Source organism: Sus scrofa, unplaced genomic scaffold (genome assembly GCF_000003025.6).
Source record: "Sus scrofa isolate TJ Tabasco breed Duroc unplaced genomic scaffold, Sscrofa11.1 Contig1878, whole genome shotgun sequence".
Lineage (NCBI taxonomy): Eukaryota > Metazoa > Chordata > Mammalia > Artiodactyla > Suidae > Sus > Sus scrofa.
Genome location: NW_018084968.1, coordinates 792,375 through 805,746, shown reverse-complemented (window position 1 = coordinate 805,746; position 13,372 = coordinate 792,375). Strand labels below are relative to the sequence as shown.

General features: G+C 52.1%; 1 protein-coding gene across 1 annotated transcript in view; it reads left to right on the top strand.

The window, feature by feature from the left end:
- Positions 1–2,498: 2,498 nt before the first annotated feature.
- Positions 2,499–13,372, top strand: part of LARGE1 (LARGE xylosyl- and glucuronyltransferase 1) — a 588,827-nt gene continuing 577,953 nt past the window's right edge. The window contains exon 1 of the mRNA XM_021081477.1: positions 2,499–2,962. The gene's annotated coding sequence lies outside the window, so the exon portion shown is untranslated. The remainder of the gene's footprint in view (positions 2,963–13,372) is intronic.

The following is a 13,372-nucleotide window of genomic DNA, read 5'->3' as shown; positions in this document are numbered from 1 at the left end:
TACCCGGTTTCAGGGCTGGGGTTGGAGCGGGGGTGGGGGGAGGAGGAATAGAGTAGGAAGTAAGGACAGTCGGCCCGCAAAAAATAAAAATGATCCCCTTGTTTTCAGCGCGTTCTAGAACAGAGCTGCACGTCAACAGGAAGAAAGGAGCAGCTTTCGAGCTAAAAGGCTTGGCATCAAACTTTGACACTTTAGTGGTCTCTAGGATATTAGATAATATTTTATCATATAATCTTCTCCGACACGGTAATGGCATCAGAACCAGATAAGATCTCCTAACCCTGCAAACGCAGAGGTTAAGACTCATCCGCAGAGAAGACCCAGCTTCGCAGGGAACTTATCCCGAAGCTCCAATGCAAACGTTTTTACTTCTTCGCCGGGGACGCTGCTGTGCAACCGCTACCTCCCTTTCGCATTCTCCGTGGCTCAGTCAGCCACTGAGATTAGGTAAACCGCGCTCCTGAGCTGAGGAAGGGCGGGTGGTGATGATGGAAGTTGGGGGGTGGGAGTGTGGATGGAGAGCTGCTGAAAGAGGCTGGAAGGAACCGAGCGGATGGGGGGAAGGTCCCGGCTGGGTCAAGTTAAAGGCCGTGAGCCGGGTTGCTTAGGCAGGAGCCAGGTCCGGAGCCGAGCGAGTGACGAACCTCCGGAGCCCTTGGGTCCCCAGCCTGACCTCTGGGGAGTGTGGTCAGCACGGCGGCTCGAGATTGGCATCCTTTTCTTACGCGCCCCCTCCCTTTCCCACCCTTGCACTTTATCTCTTCTTTTGCATCCTTCCCTTGCCCCTTTCGAAAACTAGGCTGGGCTTCCCGCTGCCTTCTCTGAGTCCAAGGGCTAAGAGTGGCGCGCGGAGGCGAGCCTGAGACCCAGCCGCTCGCCCGGCTGGGGAGAGGTGGGGACCCGGGGGAAGGGGACCCCAGAAGCCCTGGGACTGAGCGGAGAAAAAACCCGGGAGCTGGATCGCGCGCGGGAGCTCAGGTCTCCCAGAGTTGTCCATCCCTCCGCGTCCTCTTTCTCTCCCTGCTTCTCTGCTTTCTCCTCCTCTGGGTTTCTTCTCTAGGCTTCCTCCTTCCAGCCACTCTCTCACCTCCTCCCCCTTTGCCCAGCCAATTTCACCCACTCCTTCCTATAGAAGACACTCTCTCGTCTTTAGGACTGGCAGGTCCATTCCATCGGATATTGCGCTCGGGGTGGTTCTGCCAGGAGAGAACAAGAAAGAAATCGGAACGGGGAGGGGGCGTGTTGTTCCTGCATCGGGTGTGCGTGAGGGGTTGGGGAGTAGGGGGCAAAGAAATGAAGTTTCTCCGCAAGAGTAGGGAGAATTGGACCGGATTCTCGAATACACAGCCCCAAATGATGCTGTCAAAGCGCTTCAGCGCGATGGCTTCTTGCTTTGAGAGAAGCGGCGACCCGAGTAGAAGTGGAGGCGGGGAAACTTCCTACTTCCCACGACGGCTGTTTTGTACAAGGGGGAGTGGACAGGCTGTACGGCCTGGCGAGCCTGCAAGAGTCTACAGCAGCTGCTGCGAACCCATCCCGCTTCCCTTCCCCCTCCTTCCGCGAGGCTCGCTAAGCCGGAGGCGGCCAGGAGCGGCCGGGGTGGCGGGGGAGGGGGGGAGAAGGGCGGGGAGCTCCCAGCTTGCACCCTTTCATCCCGACCCAGGCCCAAATCCTGGCTCCGGGTGTTGCTTCCGCCTGCTTGCGAGCGAGCTGAAGAACTAGAAAGGAGGAGCCTCGTTGAGGGGCGGAGCCTAGGCGGGGGCGGCCGCCGGGTCCGCGCCGCTGCGGCGCCTACCATTGGCCCGCCGCGCCGTCACGGGGTGGGGGCGGGCGCCGAGGCGAGTGTTGGCCCCGCCCCCGCTCCGAGCCCGGCCCCGGCTCGCGGTCCCCCCAGCTGCACAGACATGACACAGACACACAGTCACTGCAGCTGCTGAGCGAGCCCAGCGCCCTGGGCACGCGGCGGCGGGGCCAGCTCCGAGCCCGGACTCGAGCGCTTCACCCGCCTTCCCTCATCCCGGAGGCCCCCGCCCGGCGGCCCCCGCCCGGCCGCGAGCGGGAGGCGGGGATCGCGCGCCGGCTCCGGCCAGCGGCGCCCGGCTGCCGGCGGCGGCTTCCGCGGCCGCCCAGCTCTGAGTGCTTGGCGCTCGGGGTAGTCGGTGCGTTTCCGAGGCGGCGGCGGCGGCGGCCGGCGAGCGCTCCCGGCGGCAGCGGGGCCACCCGCCTTGGTTCCCCGCACCCACCGCGCTGCGCCCCGCCTCCGCTCTGGTGACCTTCCCGGGGCGCCTCCCCCGGCCCTGCGCCCCCGGCCCCGCGCCCCAGGCCGGGGCGAGGCCCTCTCCAGCGCCTCCTTAGCTCGGAGCCGCAGGCGGGCGGCGCAGGCCCGGGGGGAGGGGGTGCCGCGGCCGGCTTTAGCGCCTCCGCCGCCGCGCTCGGTGCCCGGCCCGGCCGGACAGCCGCTGCCCCGTCGCCGCGCGGGAGCCCGGGCGCCCGAAGCTGGGGGCGCGGCCGCGCTCGCCCGGCCGGGCTGGGAGCGGGCAGGCCCTGCCCTGAAGGGGCGAATCGAAGCGACTGGGAGCGCGGGAGGTGGAGCCGGCCTCGGCGGCCGCCCCGTGTCTCTCCCCAGCGCCCCCTCCACGGACCCAGCCCGAGGTGGATCCAGGCCCCTGTCCATGAGGGGAGCCCCCCTCTCGGAAGAGTCCCCGGGCCAGGGAGCAGCTCCAGACAACAGCGCCGGAGGGAGAGGAAGAAGGGACTGTGCTCAGCTTGGGCGACCCGGACCCTCCCCGCCGCGTTTGGAGGCGGGGGCTGCACCGAAGTCTCCACTTGGCACGGTCGCTCGGACTAGGGCAGCTCCAGCTGGGACCCCGACCCGGAACCCCTGCGCCTCGTAGGCGGCGGCGCCGCCGCGCCACCCAGCTCTTCCGCGGTCTTCCTCTGCCAGGCGGCAGTCACGGCCAAGGTAGGAACCTCGGGGGGTGCGAGAGACGCCGCGGGGATGCCCTGGTGAGCGGCGCCGGACAAGTTCTTGGAACCTGTGGCTGGTACCCCTTGTACTCGGGATGCTGGCGAAGAGGGAGGGAGGGAGGGCACACCCTCTGCCGCTTGGGCTGGGGAGCCCTGGAGAGGCTGGAGGTAGGAGTCGCCGAGTTTCTGATGTCCTCCTGGACCGGTCCCAGGGCCGGCCCTGCACCTGGGCTCACTGACTGTTAACGGGAGCAAGGAGTAGGTTCCCGTCAATGCCAGGAGGTGAGGTCCCCTCCTTCCCTCCGCCCCCAGCTTGTTAGATGTGAGCCCCTGTGCTTTGGGGGAACTTACTATCTTTGGAGCTGACCCTTTGAGGGATCCCCACCTGCCTTCTCTGGCGTGATGCTGTGAAGAACTTTTCTTTGCTCCTTGTTGCAGAGTCGAGGCCAATTTGGGGTGAGAGCCACAGCTTGGAGTCCCTCTATTGGACAGAGCGGTTGGGTGGCAGCGGTAGCTGTAGAGAGGAAACCCAGCCAGTGTCAGTCCTCTTAGACAAAGCGCTTGTGCTGAGTGACCAGTGTGGAGCGATCCAGACAGTCTTGGGAATGTCATTCTTTCTGAAGGGCCGGGTGATCGACTCCAAAGTTTGTGCATCCCTGAGTTGTTTTGCTCAGCGCCTATTACCTTCTTTACAATTTTCCTCTTAGGGCACCTCAGTCCTGCCCAGCTTCCCTTTGCCTGTTTGTAATTTGTTAAACCTATGCGCTTTCCCTGGAACATTCTCATTTTAAATGGGTCACTTAGGAGGGAACAGATTGTCTCTCCTGCACCGAATCCTTCCCCCCTGGGTGACCCTGTTTAATGGGGATGGATTTTTTTTTTTTTTTTTTTTTTGCGTCCTGGAGCTGATGTACCTCGGTTGAGCAGGTTTCTGCTGAATTCGGAGTCTGTGACTTTTGTCACTCAGTCCATTAAAATGATCTCCCAAGGGAGCCAAATAGCAGCTTATACTCTCCGTGACTGTCACAGGAAGTTTCACAGGGGCTTATGTAAGTGCTCCAAGAGAGGGATCAAGTGCCAGCTTTCTTCATGGGGTAGCATGGGGGGAGGCTGGGGAAGGGGCGGCAGGTGCAAAGCCCCCCCCCCAGTTCAAAGCCCCCCCTTTCTGACACAGGTGGAAAGCCGAAGTGCTTATTCACTCCCCGCTGGCAGTCACTTCGGGTTAATTTTCCTCCTCACCTCTCCTGCCTTCCCTCCACTGGAGTCAGCTTTGATAGACTTAAGATAAGGGAAGGTTCTAAATTAGGAAAGGAGCAAGTGAGTTTTCTTCTCTCGTCTCCCACAAATGGGTGACACGAATGCATTACTCAGAGGCATGCCGAGTCCTCACCGGGCGGGATTAAAAAAAACCAACTGGAAGGTTTCACACATCTCTTCGTGTACTTTTATTTTTCAAGAGTACTTTGCACTTTAGTGAAAATTGCTTGAGGAGAACACACATTTATCGAGCCTGGCCCTGTTAATTCCATACCGGGAAGAAACCTAATTGGAACAGAGAGGCAGAAATCAAGATTGAGATCTTGGTGGGTTGGTGAGAGCGGCCGGAAAGGAGACAGATCTTCCTGGTGGGATGGAGAGGTTTCTAAGGAAAAGATGGTGTGGCTTTGGAATGGGCAGAAGTCACTAGTAAGTATGGGCCCTCTGACTTCACTTAAGGCACTGTGCTGAGCTGTGGGTTCCCTTTTTTGTGTGGAATAATGCAGATTCTCTTGGCTTTTAAAATGTAACTCGAAGGACCTTGGGAAGGAAAAGACGGGGTGTTTTTTTTTTGGTCCCCATGGCAATGTAGGTCCCAGGAGTGCTTCCCCCTCTTGGGAAGGAGGCAAAGGTTTTTCCTTTGGGTCCGGGTTCTGGAGCTGTGCTTGAAAGCTGATACAGAATGCAGAACTGTTTCCATCCTTGCGCCACCTACAGTGGCAGGACACTAGGGGGGACTAGTTTTCTATTCCACCACCAGTGGAGAAAACACCAGGCGCTCTGTCACAAAGGGCTGTGGTTTACCTTTAAGGCTCAGGAGCTTAGCTTTTTGGTACCCGGTGCCTGCTTGCACCAATGCTTGAGGGGTACCCGGAGCATGCTTGTACCAACGCTTAAGTGATAGGCCTGCTTATGTTTAAAGAGTCATTTGGGCAACTCAGAACAGGTTAACTGCAAGGTATTAAACGTGAGACTGAAAAGATTCAGTAGTAGTCTCTTAAATATACGAGGGCTATAAATCTGGGGGAGACAGAATCTCCTGCAGGCCGACTCTATCCTTTGGGCATTAGACCATGCTAACTCTAAGTTCCCTGGGGGTTTGTAATCAAAGTCTTTGGTTTTCGGGCTGCACATCTTGTGCAGTCTTCATAAAACCATGCTACCTCCATTCCAGATGGACTCTCAGGTTGACTCCATGAAACTTGAAGTTTCTCACTGTCACCCCCTTAAAAGCACATACCTTGTATTTATGCAGACGTAGCATCACATTTGACAGTGTGGTTGCACCTTCATCTTGGATGCTGTCCATGCACTTTTAACAGTGTTACATCATTAGTGTCTCGGTATCTTCCAGCAGAATGGAAGATAATTCTATTTCAGCTGAAGAGCGAAGCCACGTTGCCCAGGCTTACCCACCATGGCCAAGTCTTATTAAAGCTGACTCCAGAGGTGGGCAGACAGGAAAGCTTGGCCAAAGAGTCCAGGAAGAGATGACCCAGCTCAGAAGACTGGCATACAGAAAGGCAGATGTTGCCAAGATTTAGGACTTATACTGGATTCTTAAAGACCCAACGCAGGGTGTAGAATTAGACTCAGTGTTTGGATCTGTGAAGCTGCATGAGTGTGAGTCTGTGAGCTGCATGGGTGATCCTTTATGAGTACGGATAGTGCATCTTTAGGTAGGCGGAGGGGAGAGAGGGAAAATGGTCAGCATAAAGCTTTATGGCAGCTATCAAAGGCTTTGTAGATTGATTCTCATAGGTGCAGTATAGCCAAGGCATAAGAGGTTGGGACAGGAAAACACCAGTACATTTGCCAATTGAGCATCCACTTGTGGACACTGGTCCAGGAGAAGACCTCTACTGAGATCGAAGGCTCGAATGAAGTCTTGTGAATTTCAGGGAGGCCACATGGCAGAGGTTGAGTAAGAAGTTGAGGGGGGATCCTGGCCTTCCTTAGGGTCCGTGAATAGGTTGACGGTGTCTTTGCAGCCAAAGAGCCTCAGAGAGTAGGGCGCACATGGGTTGGGGGGGTCAAGGGTGTAAGATCCAGGGGACTGAGAACTCCAGGCATCCCGCCATTGACACCCCTTGGCGATCCAGCCACCTGGCAGGATCTGCTAGTGTTGATGAGGGTTTGCTGCTTGACTCCAGAGCCTTTGACATGAGAGCTGCTTGGTTTCCTCTCTAATATTGACATTGAGAGAGCAGTGGCAGCAGCCAGTAAAGTTAAGGCTTAATTAAGTATATTTTAGGAGCGTTTTCTCCTTTTAACTCAACCAGTGATAACCAAACATCTACTATGTGGCAGATGCCATGCTCTGTGTGGGGGCCACAGAGGGTCCAAGCTTAGTTTATAGCCTTTTGGGGGGAGGCAGGCTTGGACCATTACTGTGAGCTAAGAACTGCTCGCATCCAGGTTTGTTCAAAGGCTGAGCTTTGACTCTGCCAGGAGAGTAGAACAGGAGGGAATCCCAGGCAGAAAGAACAGCATGGAAGCCTTAAAATATGTAGTGTGAATGGAGAACCGTCAACAGTGCGGCTGGAAGTTGGGATGTTCTGGAAGAGAAAAGCTTGGGTTCGCAGGGAAATAATTTAATAGGATTCCTAGTTGCATGCTCTGCCTAGTCAGGCATGGTTGCTGGATACGGTCCAAGAGTACCAGTTGATTATCCCACATTGTTATTAAAAACAGAAAAGGAAATTTTCTTTGTGCTCCTTTATCCTTCTCCCTCTAGCCTTTTGCCTGTTCTTTGCAAAACTATGCGCCATGCAAATAAAGAAAGGGTCCCTTATCAACCAGAAGTCTGCCCTCTTGTGTGCATGAATTACATCTGGGGCTTTCATTATGTGATTACACAGCAGTGGGAGAAATGACAGTGTCCCCTGACAAATGATAGAGAAGGGGGGGGAACGCATGCTTTCCTGTGAGAGCACAGTCCGTTTTGTCAGATGTGCTTCTGGGTAGAGTTATGGCCGGATTTAGCACTCGAGCAAGGTTCTTGTGTTTGAATCATTTCACCTCTGGCCTCAACGTCCCTTTGCTGTTGGAAAAGGAAGAGTTTTATAATACAGAGGATGGGTTCCTGCATGCCTATGTGTCTGTTTTGTGGGATAGAGAAACTATATCGTGAGAAAGAGGCGACACTGTAAGGGCCAGAGGAGACCAGCTAGAATGGGAAAGCACAGTTGCAGCAGTGACTGCCAGGGTCAAATATATTTTGTGGTTCAGAAACAGGAGCCAGGAGGACAATGAAGGTAGAAGCAGTACTCAGGTGGGCGACTTTGTGGGTGAGCTTGTGGGGGTGTGTGTGTGTGTGTGGGGGGTCTCTGTCATCCTTCCCTGTGTTGAGTTGAGTGGGAGGCAGGGTGATTTAAGTAAAATCCAGAAATGGAGGTTCTAGTCTTGCATCTTCCTTTGATAACTTGCTGTGTAACCTTAGAATGCGTCTTTATTTTATTTTATTGTGTATTTTATTTTATTTTTTTGCTTTTCAAGGCTGCACCTGCAGCATATGGAAGTTCCCAAACTAGGGGCTCAATTGGAGCTGCAGCTGCCAGCCTACGCCACAGCAATGTGGGATCCAAGCCACATCTGCAACCTACACCGCAGCTCAAGGCAATGCTGGATCCTCAACCCACTGAATGAAGCCAGATCGAACCCACATCCTCAGGGATTCTAGTTGGATTCATAACCTGCTGGGCCACAATGGGAACTCCCTAGAAATGCTTCTTGATCTCTCTGGGTTTCAGGTACTGTCTCCTTACTTCAGTGATTTTTTTTTTTTTTTTTTTGGTCTTGTAACTTTGGAAGGTAGAGGCCCAGAGAAGGGCTTGCCTAAGTTAGTTAGTGGCAGACCGCAGACTAGGTTTTCTGGCTTCCTAGCTCTGAAATGGAAAGAGACCTGGCCAGTTCAAAGATGTGTGTACTCTACTACAAGCGTCAGACACTACCAGCATGCAGTGCCAAAGAAAACTGCAGTTTTTGCTGTGCCGGTTTTAGAGTCTGTAGAATTATTGATGGCTTTAGAACTGCCCTCCTATGCGAGGCCACTCAGAAGCAGCTGGCTTTCTTGCCACCTTCTTATGTGTTATGGAAACCCATGGGTTTGGGAATGTTTAAGGTAATTCTTTGAGAAGGACTTGAGGATGAAGTGCTTTGTGATAAAAAGCAGTTCCGAAAACCGTAATTGTTTTCAAATTAAGTAGATAAAAGCCCAGTCAACCCTTTGGGATTTTGCAAAGCCTGGAATCTTAACCTGGAAGAGGGAAACCCTCTCATTTGGCCAAGGAGGTTTCTTTGTAGGGGAGCTGTTGGCTGCGTGTGAAGGAAGGGATATCTGGAAGAAAAAGATGCAAAAAAGCCATCAAGTAGACGTGCAAGTAAGGAAAAGTGCAGTCTGACTTCATTTCATGCCTCCAGATTTGTGCTGCTGGAAAGAAGGTTCCTTGCTGCCCTGGCATTGATCTCCCAGGTGTAGAGGTCAGCACTTCCTAGAAAGAGCAGATTTGAAATAAGCGCAATTGTAAATATAGGCTTTCTCACATTATTGGTTCAACATTGAGGCAAAGTGTAAGAATGCCCTGTTTAGGAGAATTTGGCTTTCAACTCTATTTATTTTTTTAATTTTTTATTTATTTGCTTTTTAGGGCTGTCCCCATGGCATATGGAAGCTCCTAGGCTATGGGTGAAATCAGAGTCGTAGCCGCCGGCCTACACCACTGTCATGGCAACTCGGGATCCGAGCCACATCTATGACCTATACCACAGCTCACGGCAACTCTGGATCCTTAACCCACTGAGCGAGGCCGGGGTGAACCCACGTCGTCCTTATGGATACTAGTTGAGCTGGTAACCCTCCTGAGCCACAACAGGGACTCCCTGTTACTTGATTTTTTAAAGCAAATTATTTAAGGGAAGTAATTGTTTACGGTAGAAAAGGATTTTTGTTTTACGAAAAGGATTCCTAGCAGGGTCTTTTTACTAGCTCGTTCCTTATTATGCATCAGATTCTTATTATTTTTTTTTTCCACTTACCTGTGGAATATTTTATTTAAAACAAATATTGAACTCATAGAAACACAGAGTAGACAAGTGATTGCCAGGAGCTGGGGATTGGAAAGTAGGGAAAATAGGCAGAGTTGGTAAAAGGGCACAAACTTTGAGCTGCGTGATTACGGTCTGAAGGTCTAATGCAAAGTGTGGAGACTGTGGTTGATGACACTGTATTACATAAATGAAGACGATGAAAGGTTGGTGTTCCCGTCGTGGCTCAGTGGTTAACGAACCTGACTAGGATCCATGAGATTGCAGGTTCGATCCCTGCCCTTGCTCCGTGGGTTAAGGATCCGGCGTTGCCGTGAGCTGTAGTGTAGGTCACAGACCGGCTCGGATCCCGCGTTGCTGTGGCTCTGGTGTAGGCCGGCAGCTACAGTTCTGATGAGACCCCTGGCCTGGGAACCTCCCTATGCCGCAGAAGCGCCCTGAAAAGGCAAAAAGACAAACAAACAAAAACAACAACAAAAAAGAAGATAAAAGGTAGATATACATCAAATAGATTTACAACCAAAAATTTTTCTCCAAAAGCCCATGAATAGTGAATTTATTTTTTACTAAAGTGTAAGTAAACTTGCTTATGTAAATTGCCATTTGTAGAGGGAGAAACAAAAATGGCAGAGAAAGGACAAGAGGGTCCACTACAATACCATGAACAGTTTCTGTCCATCCTTTAGGAACTGTCTTGTTTCTCAATCTACCATCTTCACATTTGTTTTAAGAATTAAATATCAGGCATTCCTGTCATGGCTCGGTGGTTAATGAATCCGACTGGAACCATGAGGTTGCGGGTTCGATCCCTGGCCTCACTTAGTGGGCTGAGGATCTGGCGTTGCCATGAGCTGTGGTGTGGTCGCAGACGTGGCTCGGATCCTGCGTTGCTGTGGCTCTGGTGTTGGCCAGCGGCTACAGCTCCGATTAGGCCCCTAGCCTAGGAACCTCCATATGCTGTGGGTGCAGCCCTAGAAAAGACAAAAGACGAAAAAAAAAAAAAAAAAAAAGAATTAAATACCAGTTACAAGTTCCCCTGAGAGAGAAAAAATGCGCTGATTAAACCTTTTAGTTACTTAAAGAATCAAAGTGCAGGCCAAAATGAATTTGATTTTGAAGTATTAGACTACTATAGTTCATATCCCAGGAACGCCTAAGAATTTATTAAAGTTGTGCAATAGGAAACTAATCATGGAGACAAAAATCTTTTCAGTTCTTCCTTTTAAAACACATTCGTGTCAGATTATTTGATTAACCCAAGCACGATGGATGCTTTGGGGAACCTCACCCTGGTTGCAGAAAACCAAGGACTTTTACAGAAAACCAAGGACTTTTCAAATATAACCTTTTTGGTGTTGCTAATAAATAGCTCACCAGGTTCACCCGCCAAGGAGCCTCATACTGAACTGTATCACAGGAAGAAGGACAGTGTTCCATAAACATTGTAACCAGGCACGGACCACTGAGTGTTAACTTTGCTTACTTACTTGACTGGGGGCAGGTTGCTGATTTAAGGACGGTTCTTCCTGGAAATAGCAATCCTGACTACCCAGCAGCCTGAGTTCCTTAACCATCCTCACACTCTACCTCTAAGAATATATCAGCACTGGAAGTGGTCTAAAAAGTAAATTAGGTAAGAGTGTCTAGGCGTCTGAGTTTTCCTAGTTGCAGAGACATGGAATTAATTTTGTTCTGCCGAGGTATACAGTAGAGGCGATATGCATGAGACATTGAAAACAAAAACAAAAACAAAAACAAATCTGTGCTCGTTTACTGGCTCTTCCTTTGCCACCACCGAAATATCTAGGGCTCTTGGGTTTTTTGGTTCCTTTATCTCTTAGGAAAGTTTCCAAAAAAGAATTGGTTCTAGGAATGAAAGAACATATAAGGCGTTTAAAGCTCCAGAGGTAATTTGGGGCCACCGGGAGTTGTGGATTATCACAGGCTGGGGCTGGGATGGGAAGTGCAGTCTCACCCATAATTTTAGCCTCTCCCGTCGAACTCTGGGGCTGTGCTTTGGATGGGCAGCGAACGCAGACATGGAGCCCTGACTGCTGGGCGAGGCTTGTTCTTCACACGGTCTTTTTGGAAGTGCCCGGGCAGCCGGGAAGAAGGGACTTGCCTGTCTTCCCAACTCTCCACCGTAGCCTTCGAATTTAGAAGGTTTTACAAGCCCAAGATGGGCGTGTGGGAGATTTCATTCTTCCTCCTTTTTTTTTAATTTAAATTCAGTAGCGAATTATGGACTCCTCAGTGTTTTTCTGTGGTTAGGGATGATCTTGATGCATTAAACACATGCGTGATATTATTAAGGTAAGGATTTTGGTGGCTAACCGGGAACTGTCCCCTCCCCCCTTTGATTTCCAGAACAGTCGTGCAGATCCTTCATCTGCCAGCACTGGGTACCAGCCTCTTTGACCGATGTCGGCTCTCATCCGGGAATGGTATTTCGTGGTTGCTTCAGGAGCCAAGAGAGACACAGAGTGATAAGTGGGCTGGGGCTTTTCTCACCTCTGGGCGTCTGCCTGGCGCTTAGTAGGTCTGCACTGCATCAGTGGTTGTGTCACATGGAAGAGTACTTTCTGCGTGAAGATCGGGTTGTGTTTCCAGGATTTCCAGCTCCAGGGTCGGGAGACGGGGAGGGAGAGGTGCATGGATACGGGTAGACTCACAGACTGTGGACTCCTTCGGGCCACTTCTGAAAGCTGTTATTTTAAAAATGTGAAGGACAGTTCTGATCAGCGAAATGAATTCTCTTAGGGATCATTGTTGTGGTTCAGACATTGCCGGCTTTGTAGAAGGGCAAGGAAAGTCCAGTAGTGGAATGCGGCGTGTATTTCCTTTCCTCGGAGTTTGGAGGGATTTTACTGATCTGGCAGGGGAGGCGTGAGCAGGCCCTAACGCTCGTTCACATGTTCATGGCAGGTTGCCTTGAAAGTGCCTTGAGGAGTTCTCGTCGTGGTGCAGTGGTTAACGAATCCGACTAGGAACCATGAGGTTGCAGGTTCGGTCCCTGGCCTTGCTCAGTGGGTTAACGATCCGGCTTTGCCGTGAGCTGTGGTGTAGGTTGCAGACGCGGCTCGGATCCTGCGTTGCTGTGGCTCTGGCGTAGGCCGGTGGCTACAGCTCCGATTCAACCCCTGGCCTGGGAACCTCCATATGCCACGGGAGCGGCCCAAGAAATAGCAACAACAACAACAACAACAAAAGACAAAAGACAAAAAAAAAAAAAAAAAAAAAAAAAAAGAAAGTGCCTTGAAAAGCACGTTGAATGCCGCTCGCCTTAGGATGGATGGCGGATGATGCTTTCTGGTGCCAGTGATGACTGGGGGGGACTTGCACGTGGATGGGGCCAAGGGCCCCCACTTTTGGAGGGTGAAGTGGATGCACCTCCAGTAGGAAGAATCACTCCTGCCTTCTTGCTGGCTTCTCTGCTCTCTTTCTCTGTTGCTGTGCCCGCCCCTCCTACCGGGCTTTGCAGTATCATTTCAGTGCTCACTGATGCCTCCTCCCTGGAAGGCAGAGCTGCGATGTTGAGATGCCCAGGCTGCGGGAGACCTTTAAAGCCTGCTCAACCTTCATTTCACAGCTGTGGAAACTGAGGCTGGGGAGGTAAAGTGAATTATCTGGTGGGGAGGCAGGACCAGAGCCACGACTTCCTGATCCCCCCGGAGCCTGTGGCTCTGCCTTCGTGCACCCGGTGCCTTCTGGGTGTCTGTCCTCTGTCACCTTCGCTTCCCTCCTGCACACTCCACTGTGTGTGCCAAAGCACGTTCTTCGAGCTCTGCTTTTGTGCCAGGCGCTCTTCCACTTGATCACCTCATGTCATGTCATCCTTAGGGCAACTCTGTGGGGTGGGTGGTCTGATTCTCCCATTTTCTGGATGTGGAAGCTGAGGCTTGCCCAGCCATGAAACATAGGGCCAGGACTCGACTCAACACCGTTCTTTTTTTTTTTTTTTCTTTTTTCTTTTTTGGTCTTTTTGCCATTTCTTTGGGCCGCTCCCGCGGCATATGGAGGTTCCCAGGCTAGGGGTCGAATCGGAGCTGTAGCCACCAGCCTACGCCAGAGCCACAGCAACGCAGGATCCGAGCCGCGTCTG